The sequence below is a fragment of the Gekko japonicus genome, unplaced genomic scaffold, assembly GCF_001447785.1.
Source record: "Gekko japonicus isolate JY-2015 unplaced genomic scaffold, Gekko_japonicus_V1.1 scaffold79, whole genome shotgun sequence".
Taxonomy (NCBI): domain Eukaryota; kingdom Metazoa; phylum Chordata; class Lepidosauria; order Squamata; family Gekkonidae; genus Gekko; species Gekko japonicus.
The window spans coordinates 1,621,965-1,648,524 of record NW_015167530.1 but is presented as its reverse complement, the minus strand read 5'-3'; positions in this window follow the sequence as shown (position 1 = coordinate 1,648,524).

Here is a 26,560-nt window from a genome sequence, read left to right as displayed (position 1 = left end):
CCAGCTCCATGACTGTTCATATGTGCAATGGTGACAGCAGTGCCCATTTTCCCCTTCTCTCCTCCACTAACTTCTGAGCCCAGGACATCTTTTCCCTCAGAGTGGGAGGGAAAAGTTGCCTCCTAATCCACGTGCCAGTCCTCCTCCACCTTCTCTCTCCCCTGCCGGACCTGTCCTTTCATCAGCAAACTGCTGCTCCATGCGCCTACTTTTGCCAGTCCCCCTCAAGGCCACCTTTTGGTGTGGTGGTGGCAGTGCTGACCACTTGGCTCCACCCCTCCCCACATAGTGGCTTCACCAATCCTCTCTGAGCTGCAGCCAGAGGAGGCAGGAGGGGGAAAAGCACCACAAACTCCTCTTTCTCTGCCTATACTGCCATTCCCCCTTACTATTCTTCTTCAGCCTCATAGTCCTGCCCCCTAGCAATTTCCTTTCTATTTCTTGACAGCTTCAACTCCACTCATCTCACCATGTGTGCCTGCTCACCCCCTCCCTGAGCAGCCTCCCACCTACCCTCTCTTGCACCAGAAATACCATCTGGAAAGTCTATTGTATTTTAAGATATTAATCCTGAATTTTATCACCCAGCCTGGGTGCAAGCAAGAATCACTTTGAGGTTAGAATAGTACCCAGACTTATAAAATGATTATTCTAGTAAAAAGAATGATGTTACTCTTGAGTGTTGCTCCAATCTATAAAGGTGTTGATTGAGTTGGAATTGCTAAGCAGAGATAAATGGAAATGAGGCAGAAAGGTTTATTCAAAGTAGAGGAGGCAGCAGGAGGTATTCCTGTGAAATTGACTTGGTCTTCTTTTGCTTCTTCTGGTGGTAATGAGCTCCTTTTAAAATTCTAATTAACATATTTTGGTCCCCCCCCCAGACTTGCACTTAAGAGAAAGGATAAGTTGATAAAAATATTAGGTGTTGTGACACTTCAGAGGTACTGCTAGATCTCTTGAGGAATTGCTGGATGACTGCAGTAAGAACTGGTTGTGCAATGAGTTAACATTGGACATTTGGAGACAATGAGTTAATAATGTATTCAGTGACTATTATTGAGCCCCACCAATAATGAAGATTGGGTTCATACTTTTTCCCCCTCTTGTGCTGGAGAGGGCAAGTTGAAAAAGGGAGATCAGAGGAAAGATTTTAAAAATGGGGAAGTTAATATTTGTTTCAGATTTGAGTAACAAGGTGTTATGCTGGGACAATTCCTGCACACATTGACATGGTGTTTCTGGGGATTTAAGCCAAAACTATGGGCCACTTCCATATACGAAGAAGAAGAGCAGGTTTTTATGCCCCACTCTTCTCTATCTTAAGGAGTCTCAAAGCAGCTTACAATCACATCCCCTTCCTCTCCCCCACATAGGGTTGCCAGCTCTGGATTGCAAAATTCCTGGAGATTTGGGGGTGAAGCCAGGAGGGGGTAATGAGAGGGGCCTCGTCAGGGTACAATGCCATAGGGGCCACCCTCCAAAGAAGCCATTTTCTCCAAGGGAACTGATCACTATTGCCTGGAGATCAGTTGTAATCTCAGGAGCTGTCCAGCCACCACCTGGATATCAACAGTGAGGTCCATGGGGCTGAGAAAGTTCTGAGAGAGCTATCACTGGCCCAAGGTCACCTAGTAGGCTTCAGGTGGAGGAATGGGAATGAAGCCCAGTTCACTGCTCTTAAACTCTACACCATGCTGGCAAAATCTGTGGATACTTAAATCCAGAGACTTTAGCCTGGAACATGCAAGACAGATCTTTCTACAGACTTGAACAAAGGCCCAGGTTTGCAGAAAAAATGTGGAATCTTAAAAAAAACAACAAATCAGGGGGGGTTAACCACCTCCAAATAATAGAAGCAATGTTTTTAACTTTTAAAAAAGGAATGCCTTCAGTGGCCATTGCTTTCCTGGAAGGGAAAGAAGAAATAGTGGTGGTGGGGGGGAGAAATGAGATGCCCCCCCACAAGACCTCGAGGGTCCCCCACGTGTCTTGGTCTATGTGGAGGCCGCCATGAAATTCTTCAGTGTTGTAGAAGTGATCCTTGTTTGGGGCCTTTAGACCAATAGTGTGCAAGGTTTCCAGACCAATAAGGCCTACTTCTAGGGAGGAATGGAGCTGTCACAGGAAGTATTCCCAAGCATCCAGGCTAACAGATGCGAGCAGACTTGAAATAAATCTTACATCAGGAAGTCCTAGAGAGCCAGTTTGGTGTAGTGGTTAAGAGCGCAGACTCTAATCTGGGAGAACCGGGTTTGATTTCCCACTCCTCCACATTCAGCTACTGGTGTGACTTTGGGTGAGTCATAAGTTCTTTCAGAGCTGTTCTCTCAAGGAGAGTTCTCAAAAGAGCTCTCTTAGCCCCACCTACCTCACAGGGTGTCTGTTGTGGGAAGGGGAGGGGAAGGGGATTGTAAGCCGCTCTGAGTCTCCTTTGGGTAGTGGAGGGCAGGATATAAATCCATGCTTCTTTCTCAAATTTAGATGAAACATCCTTTCCTATAATTTATATCCATTAGTCTGAGTCCTGCCATCCAACATGAACAAAAATGTATCTGCCCCATCCTCTGCATGACATCCCATTAGATATTACTAGGTGGCAATCATATCACCTCATAAGCATCTCTTCTCCAGTGCAGAGATTCCCAGCTCCTTCAACCTCTCTTCACAGGACAGGGTCCCCAAACCCCTCACCAGCTTCATTGCCCTAGGCTGGAGTCCTTCCAGCTGATCGACATCCTTCCTAAACAAAACTTTAATGGCAGCCTGATTTGCTGAAAGCAGTGAGTACAGCTTTCCAAAGCACAGATTTAGGCATTATCATCTGCTAATGTCTGCAGATTGTGCGGCTGTGTAAGGTGAGGGAGCAGGGCCAGTTCCGAAATATTGGCAATCCTACCTCCTTAATCTGGCCATTGTCTGTGCCACCCTAAGGACATGCTTCAAGAGCCACTGGACTAGCTGTGTTTCTTCCCATGCGCTGAGAATTCTCCTGACAGACTGTATGGTCGATGATTTGAATCTCTTCATAGTTTGTCTAACAATTTGCTCTTGGCATGGGTCCCGTGTGAATAAATTAAAACAAGTGGAAGGAAAAACTGATAAACTAACAGTGTGGATGTGTTGTTTAAGGAAAACAAGTGACAGATGTATATAACGTAACCATGCTTCTGACAACATAATTTTTTTATGCGGTGTACAAGTTGCACAGTCAAATATACAAAACATCTCAAGAGAATGGAACCTCAGAATCTCCATCCTTCTCTGGTTGTGCCTGGCTGGCAGCAGTGCAGGTGGTTTACTGGGCAGAGTTGAACGGCATAATTGTGCAAGCAAAATGTTGGCGTCTGTCTCTAGAAATGCAAACCCACCCACTCCTGCTGTTGATTCCTGCATTTCTGCAGTGTCTGTTTAGTGCTAATTATACAGTGTGGTTCATGTTGGCTGAGGTTCCAAGGCTTTTTTTTCCCCTCTTAACAACTTTAACAACCCAAAATGTTAGCATAGGCAACACTTTAAAAATAAACGAGCATACACAAGCTTGATCACTTCCATTAAAGCCAGATCAGTTAAACAGATACAGACATATGTTCCCATGCTGTCTTTGATTTTATATGGGAATCAGAGGGCACATTCACATTGCAAAAGTAAACGGGTGTGAAATAGGACTGAATCTATTTTGACTGGCATGACATCCTGAAACAAATCTGGTGAGCCGTGCATCAGCTGTAAAAGTGAAACTGAAAGGAGTCACATTAGACCAAAGCAAAATCCCCAGGTGAAAGCCTTGTAATTTCTTTTGTTAGGACAAAGAAATGTAGAGAAACTGGCAGAGCAAAGTCTCCTCAGAATCCTACTCAGGTCTATTCAATGGAGCTTGCTCCCAGGTAAGTATTCTTAGGATTGCACTGTAAAATTTCTTGTCTAGCAGTCTCTAAAGTAGGCGTAAGGACACACCCATAAATTGGTGGTGGAAAGTGCCTTCAAGTGGCAGCTGAATTATGGCAACCTCTTGGGGTTTTCAAAGCAAGAGATATTCGTAGGTAGTTTGCCATTGCCTGACTTTGTGGAGTGACCCTGGACTTCCTTGGCAGTCTCCCATCCAAATACTAAACAGGGCCAGCCCTGCTTAGCTTCCAAGATCCAATGAGAGAAAGCTAGTCTGGGTCATCCAAGTCAGGGCACCCATAAACTAACAGTTCCGTAACAGTGTGAAATATAGAGGAATGGCTCGAAATTGTAAATTCAATTGGGTGGAGGAAGCAAAAAGGATGAGAAGTCTTTGTTAGGGGTCCTGCGTCTCTCTGTAGAACTATAATTCCGTATGTCTTCTAGTCATAGCCCTGACAATGAAAGTAGACTTGGAAACTGATTGAAATGTGTTATCCAGTAATACCATACTCCACTATGTAACAAAGACAAAATCATAAATTCTTTATCTCATACAAATCTCCTATGAGCAACTGATTGTTCAAGCTGGCTTTGCCCCCTTCTTATCTGGCCAGGCCACCCCCATGTCTATCAGAGCTGCTTGACAGACAGATACCTAGCAAGGAAAGCTTTTTCACACCCAGAATAGCTTTAATTGACTGAGTTAGCTTACACATCTCAGACAGCTATTAAAGGCACATGAGCTGTGCCAGAAAAATAGTTGCCAACCCTGCTTTATAATATCTCAACCACAAACGCTTTAGACCTGGCCTCTTTTCCCCACAAGTGGGGTTTAAAGCAGCCCAGGAAGAAATTTGTGATTGGTGAAAGTGGAGAGTAGGGAAGAGTTAACTCCCCTTCCCCCAGCACCATAGCCCTGATCCATATCCCCTCCCTCCCAGCTGATTTTATGTGTTACTTGTTGGGGGGTCCAGTCACAGATCCCTGACATCATGTGTTATTTGGGCCTAAGGAAGCTGGGAATAGAGTAGCAGCCCTCTTAGTCACCTGCTGCCTTTATGAACCATTCTGATTCTTCAAAGAGCTGGGAGACCGCCAGAAGTGAAAATTAGAAATGTGTCTATCAGGTAAACTGTGGATATACCAAAAGCTGTCAGTCAGTCTGAAAGAGAAGAAATGAGTAACTGTGTATGAGAAAATAGGAAGGTGATAAAATTTGTCTAGGACTCTGCTGTACCTGCACAATCTGTTGTTCTTTGTGGTCTCTGTGCACCATGCTGATGGGCTTGCATATTTGTTCTTTATGGTCTGTGCACCATGCTGATGGGCTTGCATAGAGCTGAGATTCCAAAGCTTCTGTAATTCCATAGAGTCCACCCTCCAAAGCATTTGTTTTCTCCAAGTGAACTGATCTTTGTGACCTGTAAATAGGGTTGCCAGACCCCCTGGTGGAGGCGAGGGTCCCCTGCTGACAGGCCCACCTCCCCTCTGCTGATCAACTGGCCAGCGGGGAGAACTTACCCCCAAAAGAGGGAGATCCATCCGACCTGCAGCAACATGCCTGTCATTGCCTACATGACCCGGAAGTGATGTCATCACATCTGGGATGTTAGGGCAATGCTCTGGTATTGGGGCAAAAACACTATGGTATAGAAGCCAAATTTGACATAGAGTTTTTGCCCAAATACCAGAGCATCACCCCAATGTCCTGAATGTGATGATGTCACTTCGAAGTCATGTGGGCAGTGACACAGACACATTGTTGTACATTGGCTGGACTTCCCTGCTGCTCCCACTAAGTCCCCCCTTCCTCTGCTGGTTGCCAGGAAGGACCTGGCAGGAAGGACCTGGCAACCCTATCTGGAGATCAGTTGTAATTCCTGGAGATCTCTACACCAAAAGGAGGAGGAGATTGGATTTATACCCTGCCCTTCACTCAGAGTCTCAGATCGGCTTACAAACTCCTTTCCCTTCCCCTCCCCACCACAGACACCGTGTGAGGTAGGTGGGGCTGAGCTTTCGCAAACTTTCACAAACCTAATCTTATTTTATTAACTGAATAACATAAATTATACCATTTATAACTTAGCTCATAAAATTGTACAGTTTGGCATGTTTATGGAATTTAAAAGCATAAACACCAATCATGTAGAAGAAGAAGAAGAAAAGAGATTGGATTTATACCCTGCCCTTCACTCAGAGTCTCAGATCGGCTTACAAACTCCTTCCCCTCCCCCCCACAAAGGTCACCCTGTAAGGTAGGTAGGGCTGAGAGAGCTCTGACAGAAACTGCTCTTTTTCAAGAACAGCTCTGACAGGACTATGGCTTGCCTAAGGTCATCCAGCAGCTGCAAGTGAAGAAGTGGGAAATCAAACCCAGTTCTCCCAGATTAGAGTCCACTCACTTAACCACTACACCAAAGTGTCTTGCCAAGAGGTTGGTAGCCCTACATGAAAATGATCAGTGCCAACTTTCGCTCAACGTGATGCTGATTTATTCTTCCGCCCTCACATGTTTCTGGTTCCATTAAGTATTCCTGAATCCAGTATACCTACTACACTTGCTGTTTATTTAAGACACGCATGCCACTACTTTTCTAAAAAAAGTCCAAGGTGGCTAACATATATTAGACAAAAATGTATTAAAATAGGACCAATAAGATTAGAACTATATGAAATAATAAAGCATTACTTGTTAAATAACAACAGCAACACAAAAACTATAATGTAAGTGTAACCGAGCACAGTACTGCAGCACTCTTAAAATGCAGTTAAAACCACCTGGTGATATAGCAGCCAAACAGACAGAAACATATTGAATAACATTTATATTATGTTGTATTATAAATATTCATTTTAATATGATGTGACATTTTTCAGTAGTGGAACATTTATTGTGTCTTAATGTTTGTCGGTTCCTGATTCTCCCCCCTCATTTTGTATATTGTTTCTATCTCGTTTTCATACATCAAACCCTAACCTTTCCTTTAATAGATAAAGTTTTTTAAAGCAAGTATAACTTTAATTCCTCAGTTTAGTATTAAGGTTTACCTAACCAGATGTAACTGGAATATCTACAAGGGAAACTGCACACAGTTCACATCTAAAGTGCAGATGGAGGTCTCTCTCTCTCTCCCTCCCTCTCTCTCTCCAACAAAAATGAAGTGCATGGTTGACTCCACTTGATCTCCAAGTATTTCCAACGTCCCAGAGTTAGTAAACCCTAAATACAATTAAGGACTGCATTCTTTCAGACTACCACAGGGGAGGGTACAGTGCATTCCACAATGTTGCAAGAAAGAACTAGATGACTTTATGAAGTTATTGTTATTAAATATAAGATTCAGACCTGCTTATAAGAGACCTATATATAGTCCCCTTTTTTGTGTTGCTTTCAGCATTCTTCTGGAAGCTCAAATACCAGGAATAAGCTGAACTATAAGAAAGCCACTGAAAGCAATGGAGTGCAGTAAGAGAAAGCGTGGAAGGGGGCAGATTTTAAATTCCCTTTGGCCTGTGTGCACTATTTCTATTTAAAAAATGTATACACTCTGCTAGTACTTTAAACATCAGTGGGTAGACATACATATTCATCAGCTATTTATTTAGAGAATTTATATGCTCCTTCTCCAAAGACCTGCTCCAGATTTTAAAAAGAAACAAAAATCATTGCAAGCAGGGGTCATTTGGGACCGGAGCGCACTGGAGCACTGCTCCAGCAGCCCAGGAGCTGGCACAAATGGCGGTAGTGGCAAGCCCCGCCCCCAGTTACCTGCACTGAAGTGCTGCAGCCTGGGGGAGACCCGAAAAGGCCCGTCGCCGGTTTCCCAGGCCCACGCTGGAGGGCTGCGGCCTGGGGGAGGCCCGAGGAGGTCTGCCGCCAGCTTCCCGGGGCCTACGCTGGAGCGCTGCAGCCCAAGGGAGGCCCGAGGAGGCCTGTGCTGGAGCACTGCGGCCCGGGGGAGGCCCGTTGCTGGCCACCCAGGGCCCGTGCTGGAGCACTGCGGCCCAGGGGAGGCCGAAAGAGGCCCGTCGCCGGCCTCCCAGGGCCTGCACTCCAGTGCTGTGACCCGGGGGAGGCCTGAGGAGTCCCGTTGCCGGCCTCCTGGGACCTGTGCTGGAGTGCTGTGGCCTGGGGGAGGCCTGCAGAGGCCTGTCGTTGCCCTCCTGGGGCCTGCACTCCAGCGCTGCAACCTGGGGGGCCTGAAGAGGCCCGTCGCTGGCCTCCCGGGCCCACGCTGGAGTGCATCTTTTTGCCCTCTTTCTTTCCCTCCTTTCCTTCCCCTACTTGTCTTTCTATTTCCCTTCTCTTCCTTCCTCTCTTTTCCTTCTTTCCTTCTCTCTTTCTTTCCCTCCTTTCCTTCTCTCCTTTTCCTCTTTCCCTCCTTTCTTCCCTTCTCTTTCTTTCCCTTCTTCTTTCCTTCTTTCCTTCTTGCTTTCCTTCTCTCTTCTCTCTGTCTTTCCTTCCCTCTTTCCTCCTTCTGTGGCCCAACTCTAGTGAGAAGGGTTTTAAATTTTAAACCCTTGCTCTCTTCACATCCACAGGCCAGCTGAGAAAGGGAAGGGGAGGCTTTTGAAGATGCCTTCCCCTCCTGATATCACTTCCGGTGATGTCAGGGGGCGTGGCATATGCAAATTGGCTATTATGCTAATAACCTAGTAGCTCATTAGCATGCCTTATGCTAATGAGCTCCTGCAGCTCTTTTTCTATAAAATGACCCCTGATTGCAAGAAAAGTCAAAGCAAATATGATAGGCAATTACCAGCATTAAAAGCAACAGTAAAAGAAAATAGAGCTTACTAGGGCTATAAAACAGCATAAAACAATATTCAGCTGCATTAAAAGACAATTTTAACAAGGAACATAAAAATAGTATTCATAAAACAGCACTCGTGAGAGAAACAGACCATACATCCATCAACTAAAAAAGATGGCAAAGTATTCAGTTAAAAGCCTGAGTAAAGGGAAGTGCTATGGCTTGGTACTTGAAAGACAGTAAAATAGGTACCTGGTGAGCCTCAAAAGGGCATTCCACATGCAGGATGCCACCACTGAAAATGTCTTGTCTCTGGTTCGTAACTCTCTCATCTTTGAAGGCAGGGGCAAAGAGAGCAGGGCTTTGGAGGAGGATTCTAACTGGTGGGCTGGACAGTATTTAGGAAATATATATATGCTGCCTCTCCAGGGACCTGCTTGTATATAAAAAAAGTATAAAAATTATCAATCAAAAAGCCATTTTAAAAACAAGCCGTAAACTAACCCTTAAAAATAAGTCAGGGCATACAGCAGTATGAAACAACAGTCTAAAAAGGATATTCAATAGTCTTCAGGCAAGAAGCAGACCATGGATGAAATGCTTTAATTAAAAGCATGTGGAAAAAAACCTTTTCAGCTGACATGTAAAAGACATGCCAGGCTGGTTCAAGTATCCAGGCTCCAAGCCATTTAAGATCTTAAAGGTAAGAACATGCATAATCACACACACACTTAGCTGTGCCATAGGTGCGAATGCTGGGCGGATTTAAAGGGCGTGATCAGACACAAACATCTGGGAAGCGCCCCACACCCGCCGGCAACCCGTTTTGCTCCACTGCAGAAGTGGAGTAAAAAGACACCAGGGAAAGTCTGGTAGAAAATGGGTTGCTACAGGCCACAGACAGACTTTCCCCTGTCTGATTGCTCCAGCATGCTCTTGTGGCATTGGGATGGTCTGATTAGGCCATCCTGACTCTGTGCTGTTGTTTTTTCCCCCCTTCTCAGTATGCACATCATCGCACACTCCATAGGGAGCCCTCAGTGCTGAGATGCAATTCATCGATTCCTCGTTTAAGCGCATCAGGAACAAATGGCAAAAAAACCCAACCCTGACTCACCCGCGGTTGCGTCTGATCATGCAGTGGCGAGCTGCCCCCACAGCTTCAAAGGACTGTGTGATTGCACAACTGTGGGTCAAATTCCTCCGGAGGAAATAGCCTCGCTCCCCCCCCCGCGTTATCTCGTGTGTGTGACTGCCACCAATGAGTACTTTAAATTGTGCCCAGAAACAAACTACTGGCCAGTCCAAATCTTTCAGCCAAGGGTTACTGTGATGTCATTCCACTGGGTGATGCTCTAGCATTTGCCCCAAACTCTATGGTTGAACTGAACTATGGTTAGATAAATATCAAATGATAAAGTTAAAAGGAACAGGACAAATTCCTGGAAGTTATGAATGCAGCAGAAGGATGTTTGTAACTTAAAGGCTTGCCTATGGTCGGCTGGGATGTTAAACCGTATAGAGGACTGAAAGCAAGTTGGAAGAGTTCTGTGGCAGAATGGGATAAAGGAGGAGGTACAGGAAAGAAGCTGGAGAAATACCATTAAAGTTTCTAGAAAGGCTTGCTTAAGAAGAACAGCCATGGAAAGTGTATGTGGTGAATACCAGTCTAACAAATGCAGCCGTTGCTTAATAATAATAATATGGATGTAAGCAAGTCCTTTGCTTTTGAATAGACGTGATGGAAGAGATCTGTGACCAGGATCTCCCATGTTTTTGTTGTTGTTTTTACTTAAAAGCAGTTATCTGGTGCTACAAATTTGATCAAGAAAACTATGTTGGGGAAGCAATATGCTGCTGTTTTACTCAGTCTAAAATGGCCTCCACACTGTCATTTTTGTCACTTGTTTGTTCCTATTGCTTCAGGTTTCTTTCCCCCCAGTGTGTTTTGCTCTCTCTAGTAGTCCCAGAGGGAGCAAAACACATATGGAGGGCGGGGGGAGACCCAAAGTGATAGGGACAAACGAGTGACAAAATTGACAGGAGAAAAACGGTCTTTCCTCCCACCTCTGCAGAGCTGAGAAAATGACACAGAAGGAAAGAGTTAAATGCTCCTCCTCCAGTATCACCTTCTCTATCTAACTAACATTCTCATACATTTTTTTTAAATTCCAAAAAGATCTCCAATATTCTGTCTGTCTGTTTGCAGCCTGGGGAGGGGGATATGTTTGATGAGGGAAAATAGCATGGAAAGGAATTTCCCCACTTGTTCCCTAGTGTTGCAGCCTGGACCCATACGCTCACGTACAGCTGCTTTTTGAACTGATCACAGATTCCCCTCTAATTTCACTTTAATTAAGCCCTTAAAACCCTAGCAAAAGTTTGTTGGCTGAGAAATTAGTTCCATCTGGTTCAGGAAGGGAATTGGATACTATCACTGTGTCTGCAGCACTCCTCAGAAAATGAGAAGTTGGAGCCCTGATCTCAAACCACCTGTTCCCATCCCTCTCTGGTGTAATCAACAAATATCAGATACCATGTCCTTTCTGTACAACTTTAGTCACAGTTGTGCCTCAGAGATCTAAGCTTCCATACATCATGGGGAGGTTTTTGCTTGGATAGCTTAGTCCTTGTCTCAGCAGAAGATAATATTTGTCTTACTCATTATAACCTTCCCCCCCAGAGTGTTTTCCTCTAGTCGTAGATCTTCAATAAATCTGTTATCTCCAAAGCATTTACCATCTCTTACAAAAAATAAAAAATAAAAGATAGTGTTTCCATAGAAACCTTCCTGAAATCTAGCATCCAGTTCTCCTACTCATTCCTTTTACAGAGGAACTTTATTTTAGTCTATGTGTGTATTATCAGGTTTGGCCAAACCTATCTGTCTCTGTACTGTATGTTCTTTATTCGTCATGCTTTTATGCATTAAAGCTGCAGCTTAATTTAACCATCATTGTAATCATATTTAGCTGAAAGCAATCTGCTTCACTCCTTATGAATATTCATGAGATGTCTCATTCATTCATTGGACATCTCCCCTGCATAAGATGGTTATTTAAACTGAAACCCTCATTACTTCTAGATGTGCCTGAAGACTTTTCACAGAATACTGTTGTTATGTCCTGTTGTCTCACTCCATACCGTCGTGTCTCAGGGAGTTAAGGAACAGTAGATCTCTTAAGTGGTGGTGGATCTAAGTGGGGGTGGTGAGTAATTACTGTGCCAGCTTCTATTCTCTACCATTCTGTACTTTACCATTCAAACTTTAGATAAATTGGTCAAAAGGACTCAGGCATTTCCATTAGGTTGGATAAGATTAAGTAGAACACCCACAAATTAGAACATACGTTTTGCTTTAACAAGAAGCGTGGTTTATCAACAAAACTACTGGCAAAGGATGAGATGGTTAGACAGAGTCATAGATGCAGCGAACATGAAGTTGAGCAAACTTCGGAGGACGGAAGTGGACCGGAGGGCCTGGCGTGATCTGGTCCGTGGGGTCGCGAAGAGTTGGACTCGACTGTGTGACTGAACAACAACAACAACAACAACTGGCAGAAGATGAAACATGGAATCCAGGGAACATAGTTTCTGTTAACACAGATTCTCCTGTGCTTTTATGAGTAATGTAATGGTGAAGTGGACATATGGCAAAGCCTTCTGTAGATAGGATTATATGGTAAGTATTAAGTACTCTGGGTGGGACAGGTCTGAGCTTGTCCTAGTCCACACATCATCACTGTGTACATAGATGCATCCTTGCCCTTTATAAGTGGAGACAAGATGACCCACTGGAAGACAGAACTATATGCACTTCTTACAGATGGATATTAAATCCATCACTTTGCATGTCAGCTTCCTTGGATGTGAGTGGTGGATAGCAGGAGGAAGAGGGAGACAGTAGGGGTGTGCATTTGGCTGTATCCAAGCCAAAAAAATACTTGAAAAATACCTTAGTGGTATTTTGGGGGTATTATTTAAGCCGAATACAGATCAGAGAATCTGACCAGCTACCCATATAGCAGATCCTAAATAAAGACAAATTTTGGGGGGTATATTCAGCTATACTGAACAGCTGGTGGTGGAGAGGTTTAAAGGGCTACAAAGTTAACTTTTGGTTTTTTCCTCTCTGGCTCTTTCCCACCTTTTGCTCTAGTTTCCAGGGCAACAGGAGGGAGGGGGAAGGAGGGATCTCTGCAGCCCAATGGCAAAAGCACCTTAAGGGGAGCTATAGCGCCTTAGAGCCAATCATTGCAGTCCTTTGCAAATGGCACTGCATTGTAGGTTTGCAACTTGCAAGGTTGTTGGCTTCAAATGTGAAATCCAACTAAGTAACTACCTTGTTTTCTCCACCCATTTCCCAGGGGACAGGAGGGAGGGGGGAAGGAGCAGTGGCAATTTGGCAAATAGGATTTCAGGTTAGGGGGAACATTGTTCTTTAGTCACAGAAGTTTGTTCTTTTTTTGAAAGTCTTCTGTGAATGGGTAAGGAGTATAAAAGCAAGGGTCTGGCTGAGCTAGACTCCATTGCTGAGAGGGGTTTGGCGAGTGTGGGCTGGCTTTGGCTTCAGCTGCTGCTCTGAGCCTGACTCCTGCTGCTTGAGAGGCTCCGTTGTGGACTTTGGATCAAATCCTGCCTGTTTGCCCGGAGAAGCGTGAAGAAAGTGACTGGTTTGCTTGAACAATTTTTTTTAAAAAATTCTTATTTTACTGTTAGTTGTTCTTTGGGCTTGGTGGGTGGTAGGTTATGGGAGGGGGGAGTGAGGCCAAGGGCTTCAGGTCTTTTTTGGGGGGGTTCCCTTTGGTTAGGTTTTAGATTTTTCTGGCGTTGTGGCTTACATTTTGAAGTTTTTAAATACTTTTTTGGGCCGGGGGGGAGGGGGATGAGGCCAAGGACCTCAGGCCTTTCTTGTTGTTGTTCCCTTTGGTTTTATTCTTATTTTTTAGTTCCTTCTGATTTTGTGACTTAGTTATTTTTGTGTTGTTGTTTGGGCCTGGTGATAGGTGGGGAGGCCAAGGGTTCCTTCCTTCTGCTTTGGTTCTTGGCTTTGGTTCTTTGGAGTTGGTTTAAATCTTGGTTAACTTATTTATTTTTACCTTTTGGGCTTGTGTGTGTGTGGGGGGTTCTTCTTGGTTTTATAAAAATCTATTATTTTATTTGAATTTTCTCTCTCTGTCTCTCTCCATCATCCTTCACATTTTCATCTCTACCTTAAGTCCCTTTTCCTGCCTTTCCCCCGCGTAGTTTTGCCCCCCGTATTTCTTCCATTTAATTTCTAGAAAGTTGGGTTTTGGGGGGAGGGGGGTGTTGAGGTTCACTGTTCTGTATTCCAAGTCTGTGTTTCCGGTTTCAAGGGCTAATGAGTACAAGAGATAGGTGCTGCTAAATAGGCTTTTAGTAAAGGGTCTGTTTTAGAAATTGTTTAAACTTTTAAACACTTTTAATTAAATTTCAGCATAGGGCTTTAGTTCCTCTCTAACTAGGCCAGTGGTAGGAGAATACTAAAAGAGGCAAGGCTGTGTGTGTGTCTTCAAAACAGTGATATAATCGCCTAGATTAACTTTTTAAGAAGCAGTGTGGCATGCTGTGAGCTTCAGTGAAGGCAGGTGCTCTTAGATGAATTTCACTGTAGGTTGTCCTGTAGTTTTTCAATTTTCAGGAGGAAGCTCCTGCATTTCCATAAAAGAAATCAAGCTTGTTCCAACAGGATCTAGTCAGAAGATGTTTAATAAAGAGCCTTAAGTTTTTAAAAAGATTTGCTATTCCATCTCAAGGATACTTTATTAAACCATAATCAGGATTCAGTATAGGAAATTACTAACATAAGAACATAAGAGACGCCAATATTGGATCAGGCCAAAGGCCCATCCAGTCCAACACTCTGTGTCACACAGTGGCCAGAAATACCAGGTGCCATCAGGAGGTCCACCAGTGGGGCCAGGACATTAGAAGCCCTCCCACTGTTGACCCCCCCCCAAGCACCAAGAAGACAGAGCATCACTTGCCCCAAAGCCCTTATCTATACCTTGTGGCTAATAGCCACTGATGGACCTCTGCTCCATATGCTTATCTAATTCCCTTTTGAAGCCGTCCATGCTTGTAGCACCCACCACTTCCTGTGGCAGTGAATTCCATGTGTTAATCACTCTTTGGGTGAAGAAGTACTTCCTTTTATCCGTTCTAACCCGACCGCTCTGCAGTTTCATGGAGTGCCCACGAGTTCTTGTATTGTGAGAAAGGGAGAAAAGTACCTCTTTCTTTACCTGCTCTTTCCCATGCATAATCTTATAAACCTCGATCATGTCACCCCTCAGTCGTCTTTTCTCCAAGCTAAAGAGCCCTAAGCGCTTTAACCTTTCCTCATAGGGAAAGTGTTCCAACCCTTTTATCATTCGAGTTGCCCTTTTCTGCACTTTTTCCAAAGCTATAATATCCTTTTTAAGGTGTGGTGCCCAGAACTGCACACAGTATTCCAAATGAGGTCTCACCATTGATTTATATAGGGGCATTATTATATTGGCTGATCTGTTTTCAATACCCTTCCTAATAATCCCCAGCATAGCATTGGCCTTCTTTATTGCAGTCACACACTGTCTCGACATTTTCAGTGAGTTATCCACTACAACTCCAAGATCTCTCTCTTGCTCAGTCTCTGCCAGTTCAGACCCCATCAATGTGTATTTATATTTAGGATTTTTGGCTCCAATGTGCATCACCTTGCACTTGGCCACATTGAACCCCATTTGCCATGTTGACGCCCACTTGCCCATCTTTGACAGATCCCTTTGGAGTGCCTCACAATCCTCACTGGTTTTCACCACCTTGAACAACTTTGTATCATCCGCAAATTTAGCCACTTCACTGCTTACTCCCATCTCCAAATCATTAATGAACAAGTTAAAAAGCAGTGGACCAAGTACTGATCCCTGCGGTACCCCACTGCTTACCACCCTCCACTGGGAAAATTGCCCATTTATACTCACTCTCTGTTTTCTATTAATTAGCCAGTTTTTGATCCATAAAAGGACTTGTCCTTTTATCCCATGATTTTTGAGCTTACTTATGAGCCTTTGATGAGGAACTTTATCAAAAGCTTTCTGGAAGTCAAGGTAAACAATATCTATTGGATCCCCCTTGTCCACATGTTTGTTCACCCCCTCAAAGAACACTAATAGGTTAGTGAGACAAGATCTTCCCTTACAGAACCCATGTTGAGTCTGCCTCAATAGGTTTTGTTCATCTATGTGCCTACTAATTCTTTCCTTAATAATGGTTTCCACCAATTTACCCGGTATCGACGTCAGACTGACTGGCCTGTAATTTCCCGGATCTCTTCTGGAACCCTTTTTAAAGATGGGAGTGACATTAGCTACCTTCCAGTCCTCAGGAATGGAGGCAGATTTTAAGGAAAGATTACATATTTTTGTAAGGCGATCCACAAGTTCACATTTGAGTTCTTTCAGAGTTCTTTCAGAACTAGTTACTTAAAAACTAATAGAGTGGTTGACCATCTCTCAGACAGTAGATGTTCTTAGGCCCTTTAAGATCTACACAGAGATGCTCTCATCTGTATACAATGTGACTAGATTTTCTGATTTTCAGGGACCAGTTTACTTTTTATGCGGCCTGTGCCCTGAGATGTCTGGGTTCTGCTTCTGTAAGGTGAGATCAGATCAAGGTTTTTTGTTTTTTTTAAATGAAGAACCTTTTTGTAAACACTTGACAGGCTGCCATTCAAGGAGCTAAGCTCTGCCTGCTTCAACAAATTAGGTTTACCAACCTCCATCTGGAAATCTCCCAGAATTACATCTGGTCTCCAGCTGACAGAAATCAGTTCCCCTGGAGAAAATGGCTGCTTTGGAAATTGGTATTTATGGAATTATACCCTGCTAACATATCTTCCATCCCCAAACTCAACCCTCCCCAATCTTCACCCCAAAAATCTCCAGGAATTTCCCAACCCAGAGCTTGCAACCTGACCCCAAATCGATGACAGCTGCTGCTGGGAACTCTTTATTTTTCCCTATCCCAGGGCCTTGAAGCTATGTAGCTTTGTTTGACCAGCATTGTTCCTTTTGGGAAACTGCAGACAAAGTATCTGTGGAGGTTAGATTACTCGGGCCCCGGTCACACGGGCCGGATATCACCGGGGGGGGGAGGCGTGGCTAATTGCCCCGGCGCAGTTTGATCCACGATTACACGATCAGACGTGCCAGCGGCACACCACAGGTCCGTCCCTCGGCGCTGGTGGGTAAACAAGGGTGGCGATCACACGACGATCTTGCAGCACAGCCAAGAAGCGGCGCGGCGCGATCACACCAGCAATGGCTAGGCGCCGCTGCCGTGACAAACAGGGTCATTTTTTTAAAAATCCGAAACGGCACTTTCGTTTTCCTCTTTGTGCGCATGTGCCGTTGGGTGCTTGTGCGCATCTTGTGGAGACTTGAGGGGGGGAGAAACCCTGTTTGCGAAGGGATATGGGCGTGCGCTGGATGCCACCACCGAAAACGCGATCAGACGCCCGGCCTTGCCCCGTGGTTTCCGGAAACTAGTACCTCGGAGGTACTAGTTTTTTTACACCGCATCTCTGGCGGGAAGCCTCGGGTTCCCCACGGGAGCTCTACGCTTCCCAGATGTTGCGGTGTGATTGCGCTCGGAAAATCCACCTATCTTCCGTCTCTGTAGCGTGGCTAATGCTCCGTGTGACCGCAGTCTTGGTATCCACAGGGTAGCCATAGGAACCTGCAGTTGGAAGAAGGTCTGCTCAAGCTAACCAGACTGTTTGGGATGAATTAAAAGTTATGAACCATAAGGGAGAGCAGAGGCCTTGAAAAGTTCCTCATCAACACCTGAATAGCAAACAGAGGTGGTAATATAGTGAGCAGTATTTCGTTTAATTTATAATAATGTGTAAAATTACATGTATGAATGTAAATGAGGATATGCAAATTTCACTGTCTTTTTTGATGGCCACCCCTACCATGGAGTCTTTGCTATTACCTCATAACAGGTCAATGCATTTCAGGGGGAGGGGGAGGTGGGGTTGGGTAGAAGCAGGCCTCCGCACCAAAAACAGGGGACCAGTGCAACAGTGGGATTCCCTAGCCAGTGTTCCACTTCAGTTTTCATTTAGGATGAAAGACAAGTCTATGTCAAAAAGAACCTGACTTGCTTCATCATGTTGTTAGATGACAGAAGAAATATCTTGAAGGACATTGCCTGAGTAAGCAGATGTTAGAGGAGAATGGTTGCATCAAAGACAAGCTGCTGTCCTTCCTCAGAAGTAGATAGGACGGAAGGCAGGGAAAGGGGCACTCTCTCCCTGCCCCATGGGTCATTGCTGAGGAAGGATGGTAGCTTTCCATTAATGAAACACCCTCATAAAAATATCTGTCAGTGAGGAAGCAGTAATGCTTCTTGTTTGTCTGCGCAGGCATTTAAAGAAACAAATCAGATCTGTAGTGAAAGACTTTGTGGATGGTCCAACCTCAGGACTGTCATATTTGGGGATCAGAAGAATTTCTCTCCCCTGCCCCTCTCACTCAAACTGTTGAATGACTTGTTTTGTTTCTCTTCCTTCCCTATAGCTTATGGCCTGTCTTCTTAGGGTTTCCAGCTCCAGGTTGGAAAATTCATGGAGATTTGGGAGGGGAGCTTGGGGAGGACAAAGATGAAGGGAGGGGAGGGAGCTCAGTTGGATTTAATGCCATAGAGTCCACCCTCTGAAGGTGCCATTTTCTCCAGGGGAACGGATCTCTGTAGTCTGGAGATCAATTGTGATTCTGGGAGGTCTCCAGGCCTTACCTGGAGGTTGGCAGCCCTACTTGTTTCTGTGAGACCTCTCTGCAGCCATTTGCTCTGCAGGCAAATCCTTGAGGGTTAATTGCTTTCTGACTATCCACTCTGCTGTAGTTTTGGATTGTGAGTCTTGATTTGTGCAAGACAAGGGTGTACATAGCCCTAACATGTGGCAGAATGTTAGATTAGACTGACTTCTGATGCCTTTCAGATCTGTGATTGTTTCATTCTTAAGAAGATGTTGCAGGAATAGGGTCTTGCAAGGAACTCAGTTTCTATTGGAAATAAATTTCAAAAAGAAAGACGTTAATAAATATTTTGATCAAGTTGAAATTACTTAAAATCTGAACGCATAACTTGGTTGACAATAATACTAAGATCTGTCACATGGAACAAAACATTCAGTTGGCAAGCTCTGGTTATCAAAAATGTTTTTACAGCTCCATGAATTTTACATAACAAATGCCCGACATAAGCTTCTACAAATACTAGGTGAATAGTAAAATGAATATTCAAAGTAAATCAAATATGTATTTCAATTTTGGATTTTATTTGCTAATTCAGGTTCAGAATGTACATTCCATTTGCAAGGCCTCAGAGATGGTGTTAGCAAAGGGATTGTTTTCATTAATGGATTTTGAATGCATAATCAGATAATTCAGCATTTGATATTTATTCATCTGATGAACTAATACTTGCTAATAAGGGGTTTGTTTGTTCAAAAAATTTGTAACTCATGATGGGTAGTTACATAGTCTGGGACATGGATTAATAAAGGTATCCAAAGTTAGATGTTGGCTTTAAGAGATAAGTAATTAAAAATAATGAAGACTCCCTTTGTATGTGTCCAAAAAATTAAGCTCACTTGAAGCAATTTTCTTCATAGAATGTGTGCAAATAAAACATTGGCAAACTAATTCCACACTGCACTGCACAGCAAACTCCCTGCATTATTTTTTTTGAAACTCAGTAGTTGCATTTGGGATTTGACCTGCTTATGCTGTTGATTCTGATATATTGGTGTATGGAGACAGGAAGCAATATTCATGAAATAATATGTGCCAAATCTATTATAGCAAAAAAGTACTCCACCTATTTCTGTTCTGAACTGTTGCAAACAAATTAGAAAATGGAAATGTTTGACCTTGATATCCTTTTGTTGGGATTAGACGAAGGGGTAGAACAGGAGTAGAACTGGATGAAATATTGTAGTAAATTTAGTTTATGACATGCATATGAAATCACTCTGTTTTTGCTTTTGCAAATGTGTCAGAAGCAGTTGGCGTTTGGCAATGTGTAACACCAGCCCTTGTTTTCAAGTCTCTTTTCTTGTAAACCAGTCTGTTCTTGTGACATGAGAGCCAGGGTGGTACCGTGGCCATAGATGACCTGGATTCAAAATGCCCACTTGATCATGAAGTTGACTTGTGACCTTGGGCCAGTCACTGTCTCACAGCCTAATCTCCCTCACAGGTAGCATTGCCAATCTGGGGGTGGCACCTGGCTATCTCCTGCTATTACTCATATGACCGAGATCAGTTCCCCTGGAGAAAATGGCTGCTTTGGGGGGTGGACTATATGGCATTATACCCTGCTGAGGTCCCTCCCCAAGCTCTGCCCTCCCCAGACTCCACCCCCCCAAATCTGCAGGTATTTCCCAATCCATAGCTGGCAATCCTACCCACAGGGCTGTTGAGAGAATAAGACAGAGGAGGGGAGAACTGTGCCACCGTTAGCCCCTTGGCAGAAGGACAGCTTAAAAGACTAAATACATTGTCAAGTCTGTGGTAGAATCTTAATGACATGGATTTGGTTATGAGCAACATGTCAGTAGGAATTCCTGTATTTGAACCATTGTCCTTAGTAGGATTATACACCTTGCTATGAAAGCAAACCTAAAGTTCATTTGTCTAATATGATTAATATCACAGTCACATGACTGAAAAGAGGGGAGCCTGAGTTATTACTTGACTGGGATCAAGCCCAGGACAGTGGGAAGCAGACTAGGAAAGTTGGGGACAGGAAATCCTTCCTGTTTTTTCCTTTTCTCTTCAAGACCCTTTGGATTTTATCCCCAAGACTCAAAAAGCAATCGGGCACGAGGAAACACTTAGCCAGGTGCCATAGCTCTCCCATGCACCAAGATAGAGATCACATCCTCAGACCATCAAAATGAGCATTCTGTTTCCAGCAGTTACCATCAAGGCATATCTGAGCTTCTCTGCTTATGTATTTAAAACACTTCTGTGCTTCCTTTCCACTCAAATAAAGTCCCTGAAGTGGTGAACATCAAAATATTAAAACTGCATATTCAAACAATATTTAAAATGAAGTATGTGTTAGCCAAATTGCCTTAATTTTATTAATAAATGTGGAGAATTATGAGTATTAAATGGCAATAGGCATTAAATATAGGTTCAGAACCTGTGTATACAGGAGTTTGATTTCCCAGTCCCAGGAATAGATGCAGAGGCTACATTACTAAAGCAGTGATTTCTTTACTGAAGGATTCTTTAACATACAAACATAAAATCAAGCATTCACAGACACAGTACAGAACTAAGAAAGCAGAGATGATTGATAGCTAATAGAGGGGTCAGTTATGGGGTGATACTACCTGTCCAGACGTGCAGAGATCTATGAAGAAGCGATTATGGCCTAAACCCAAAAGTTTAGGAGTGGACTACCAGTTGGTATCAGGGCAGAGGCACACAGTCTGAGGCCATGTGCCTGGACGGATACAGACATTGGAAAACAATGCAGACCAATGGGAGGCCTTGGGGGCTGGTCTCAGGCATGTCAGGGTTAACAGCAAGCAGGTCCAAACACACTGTCCTGAAATGGCTATGTTTTATTGGAATACTGGTCTGTTGCCAAGTGGTACTGGTACATTGTCAGGAATAACAACTAGTGCAAGGGGATCCATACATATACTCTGATGCTGCATCTAGCTAAGCAAATGAAATCCAAGCGCGCACGTGGGAATTCTCCCGGCGGGATATTACATCATGAATGGGAGACTCACCCCAATCCCTTGAGAGCAGAAATATTCACACCCGTAGTGGAATTCAAGCCCTCCCTTCCCTTCAAGGTTGGCTGAGCCAGTTTGCACAGGGGGGAAAGAGCGCCTCCCTTATGTTACCCACGGTAGCTAAGCAAAGCAAGCATGTGCGGCTGCACAAAAGTCAGGGACAAAAGAAAACAAAGAAAGCATGGCAGCTAGCTGACAAGGTGAGAACAATAGATTTCCTTGGGCCAATGATGAGTCCCAGGGGTGCATGGCATCAGGATGGGCAAGTCCTAGATGTAACCAATGAGCTCTCAGCGGGGCAGAGTCTAGCTGTGATGGGATTAAGCCAGGTGCTGAATGACTGTACTGGGGCTAGTTGAATGGATTGTATGACCATTGATGGTTCTGCCAAGGCAGTTGAATAGGTTCCCAGATACAGACAAAAGATGGCAGATGGATCCCTGATTAGCGTCAGGAAGGATCATTAATAATTTGAATGTTTGATTGGTTTATCTTGGTATCCTGAGGGATGGAGCAAGGAAGGACAAGTATTGAGACAAAGAAATCACACATAGACATGGGATCACACAAAAGGGCTGGGTGAAGTTCTGGAGACAGGGCTATTCAAGAAATCACACATAGACATGGGATCACACAAAAGGGCTTGGTGAAGTTATGGAGACAGGGCTATTCCCCAGGTGCCTCTGAATAGCCTTTAGAAATGTAGATGTCTTACCTGGTGGAACTGCCATTTTTTCATATGCATATCTTCATGGGTGAGGGAGAAGACTGGAGGTTTGCTCTGAGGGTTGCCTAGTTGTCACCTGAAAATTACATTACATTACACTTTCAACTTATATACCGCTCCTTCCCGAGGGCTCGGAGCGGATTACAGACAACATTTAAATCAACCTAATTAGGGCCACAGTGCAAGGGGAGGGGTGAATGTCTACCAGGCACCCGAACAGCAGGGTTCTTTATGTGGTGGGTTCTTTCCGTTTTCAAGGCGATGGTGTCTCGGCGGAGATCTTTTTTCCATAGCGACTCCTTCTGGAGTGGACCTCATGGCACACGACTATGCGACGGCTGTAGCAACTGGCCTCCGTCCTATTGGCTCCGACTGCGCCACGTTGTCACGTTGCCGCGTTTCCTGGACCAGCCTCCGCCTGGGTCGCTCGTTGCTCAACGCCGGATTGCCGCCATGTTTGCCGGATCGCCTCCCGTCTCCTGCCACCACCGTTCAGCCAAACAAAACAAAAAAAAGTCTTCAGCCACTGGTGGAAGATAAAAAATAGAGGGAAACAGATGAATCTTCCTGGGGAGGTAGTTTCAAAATTTTGGTGCCACAACTGTGAAGGCCCTTTCTAGCCTCAGATGGCAGGACCACCTAAAGCAGGGCCTAGGGTTGCCTTCCCCCTGGTGGGGCCAGGGGATCCCTTGATTTTGGGGCTCCCAATATGCCACCAGCCAGTTGGCTGATTGGGGAAGCCCCACCCCCAAACAGCAGTGTCCTGTGGGGATGCTGCTGATGCAGTGACATCATCTGTAGTGATATCATCATGCTGGGGCCGTTGCGTGGAGACACTCTAGCATTTGGGGGGGAACACTACTGGTGGTGTCATCATGCTGTTCTGAGCTGGGAGCCCCCAACCGCAGGTAAGGTGAGACCTGGCAACTCTAGTAGGGCCTCTGAAGATCATTGGAATGGGCTGAAAGGTTCATATGGGAGAAGGCAGTCCTTGACTCACACAATATGTAGCTAATTTACAGAATCCACCATCACAGGGCATAATGATAGTCACTAGCTTAGATGGCCTTTATTTGTTTAAAACATTTATTAGCTAAATTTCTACCTAACACAACTCATCTTACAATGTAGATTAAATACATAAAAGAGAATACATAACATACATGAAAAATGTAGCAAAGCTGTTCACTCAGTCTCCTTTAGCTGGCTCTGCAAAGAAGAGATATCGTACCTTCTTATCTTACACTAGAAGCATGTTTGGCCCCTGGTATCCAGAAGGTGTACCCTCAATCGTCTGATTACCACTGGGCTTGTTCCTATCAGTTTTTGATCTATAACTGTCACTGGCCCCCTTCATTTCCCCAGCTGCCGGGCTGAGCAAGAACAAATTGCCTTTCAGATTCAAATGAGATCAGACACGAGCTCTATAAATACAGATTTTTCTACAAAAAGGCTTGGAGGTGGGTTAAAGGTTGTTTAGCTTATAAAGGACTTGAGTTTGCTCTAGCATTGTGGATCATAATAATCTTATTTTTACTTTCATGATGTTCAGTAGTTGAAGTGTCTGTCGGGGTGGGGTGGGGTTTCAACTTCTGCACTTCTTAGCCATGCATGCCATTCTCTCTTCCTCCCATTTTGCCTCCTCCAGACCCTTAATGAGAGATGCAGAGGTTTTCTAATGAAGAAGTTCAGCACAGATAAGAATAGCTCACCAAGCTCCACATGGCAGTTACAGCTTCAGTGTCAAGATCAATAATTTAAAGGAATGTGGCATGAGATGACACTTTTGCATAGAGGTAAATGAGTTTTAGGAGTAGGGAAAAAATGCCTGGTATTGTGAATGGACACACTGAAGAGCTGGATCATAAATTTGCCATAGATTTATTGGGCACCCTTGGGTTACTGGGTTATCTGTAAAAATAGAAAATATTGTCTTATTATTACTACTTTGTAGATACTTTTCTGGGGTATAGAATTTCATTCTGGTTTGTGTATATATCTACTACAGTTAGGCTTACCATTTGTCTGGTGGCAGCAGGCAAACTCCCACCCTTAGTCCCCGCCTTGGATAATTTGAGGACTGGGAAAAAATGAGGTGGTGGCATCAATTGTGACATTCTAGGAATTTCCTCAATCTCTATGGTAAAGACCATTGATAAAAAGGAGGCTGACAATTTGAGTAAACAATTGGAAGATAGGGGTGACCCAAAGGAGGTACTAAGGAAAGCAAGAGAAAGAGCTGACAATAGTGAGAGGAAAAATCTGTTGGAATACAGAAGCAGGACAAAACAGATTAAAATATCATGTGCTTTTCAATATTCTTCCTTAGCTAATGGTATTAGACATAGTATCTATAAATACTGGAATATAGTTGAACATCTACCTGGGTGTGAATCTCCTCCGGATATAGGTTGGAGACGTAATAAAAATATTAAAAGGATAGAGCAGATATAATGCAACTAGAAGGGAACAGCCATATACCAAAAAGTTTTTTTCAGTGTAAACAATGTTCAGTAGGCTTCCCAAGTCCCCCCGGGGAGAACTCCTCCCCGACATGCGCGTCACCCAGAAGTGACGCGACCACGCCGGGCACGCTGGGGGCGGGGCCACGGCCATCCGGGGGGGAAACTCTGTGGTTTTCCCTCATATGGCCGTTGCCCTGCCCCCAGCGTGCCTGGCATCATCACGTCACTTCCAGGGGACGTGCATGAGGTGCGCACGCGCGCAACTGACACCAGCCAGGAGCCCCCCGCTCCCGGTGAAAAACAAACTGGCAACCCTAATGTTCAGCTTGTAAATTTATGTTGGAAGGAGAGCAACATGTACAGCTTATGGAATCTTTGGGGCTTAGTACCAATTTCTTTGCAACATGCAGAACACAATATACTGTATATATTTCCCTATGTGAATGTGGTAAAAATATGTGGGGTCTACAATAAGAGCTATCCTTATCTTTGATTTGAAAACATATGAACCTTTTGGCTTGAACAGGGAGATTGATTTTTCAGCCTTTTTGTAAACAAAAATAATATAATTAAATGTTCATTTTAGAAAAATAGAGCCCTTTAAATGGGACTAATCTAAATTGGATACACCTGTTTCTCTCCCTGTTGAACTTTAAATTGGCATGCATCTTCATCTGTTTCTTTGAGAACCTATGATTCGCTTCTTACACTATGAACCTTGTGGTCTGTTGAAATTGCTGAAATCAGGGCAAGTGTATTTTTCAGGCATGTTTTTTTAAACAATTCTGCTTTTCATACGTGTTTTTGTGACTAGGCATTTGTGTAACTCTCTTCACAGTTCCGCTTACAAAGCCGGCAAACTGAAGAAGTCAAAGGAAACGCATCTTCCAAGTATCTAGAATGGGTGTCTTTGCAAAGGCTGTTTGGAAAATGTTATGACTATGTGGACTCCTCCTATCAAGTTACACTGACTACATGAACTTTATGTCATATCTTCAAAGGAGGAAATATTGCATCTTATGCCTTATTATAGTTACAGTATGCATTAATGTTGTTGTTGTGACACAACCAACTTTATAATTGTTTAATATATTATTTTGGCAATCTTTGATGGTGTTTTCTACTAGTGTTTTTCGTTATGGCTATGAAATTTATCTTTTACTACAACTTCAAAAAACAAACAAAACAAGAAATTAGGTTTTGTCTAGTGCCACACTTGTGTGGCATTTCCTTTTATTTTAATTTCCTCCCATACTTTCTTGGGACGCATATTTACATGGGGTTTTGTCTTATATATGTGCACTCCCTTTATCAAAATTGTGGGACTGGGACTTTGTTTTTTTAAAAAATTTGTGCAATCACACTTACATACACTGGATACATTTGATTCCTTTGCCAGAAATGTGGGAGAGGAGTTTAAAACTGATTTGTAAAGTGGCTGGGTTGTGGGATCATGAAGTTGCTAGGTTAAGTTAGCAGATTTAATTAATTAATACAGAATTTATGTGAAGGTCACAAATTCACCACTTAAAAGGCTCAGCTAATAAAGGAACAGGAACAGAGGTATGGTTGGGAAGAGGGAGAGCACAAGTTCTTTCCCCAGATCAATTGCATAAAAGCTTCTTCTTCTTGATTTGCCTGGCAAGGTGGGATTATTGAAAATAATCAGGGGTCATTTGGTAGAAAAAGAGGTGCAGGAGCTCATTAGCATAACCAATTAGCATAACTTATTTGCATAGGCCACACCCCCTGACATCACCGGAAGTGTGTCAGAAGGTAACACCCACCGCTCAGGCTCCACTGGACTGTTTTGGATTGATAGCTATTGTGGGGGGGGGGACGTGCAGATCTGTCCTCACAGAGGAGGGAGAGCTTGTACCTGAAGGCGGAC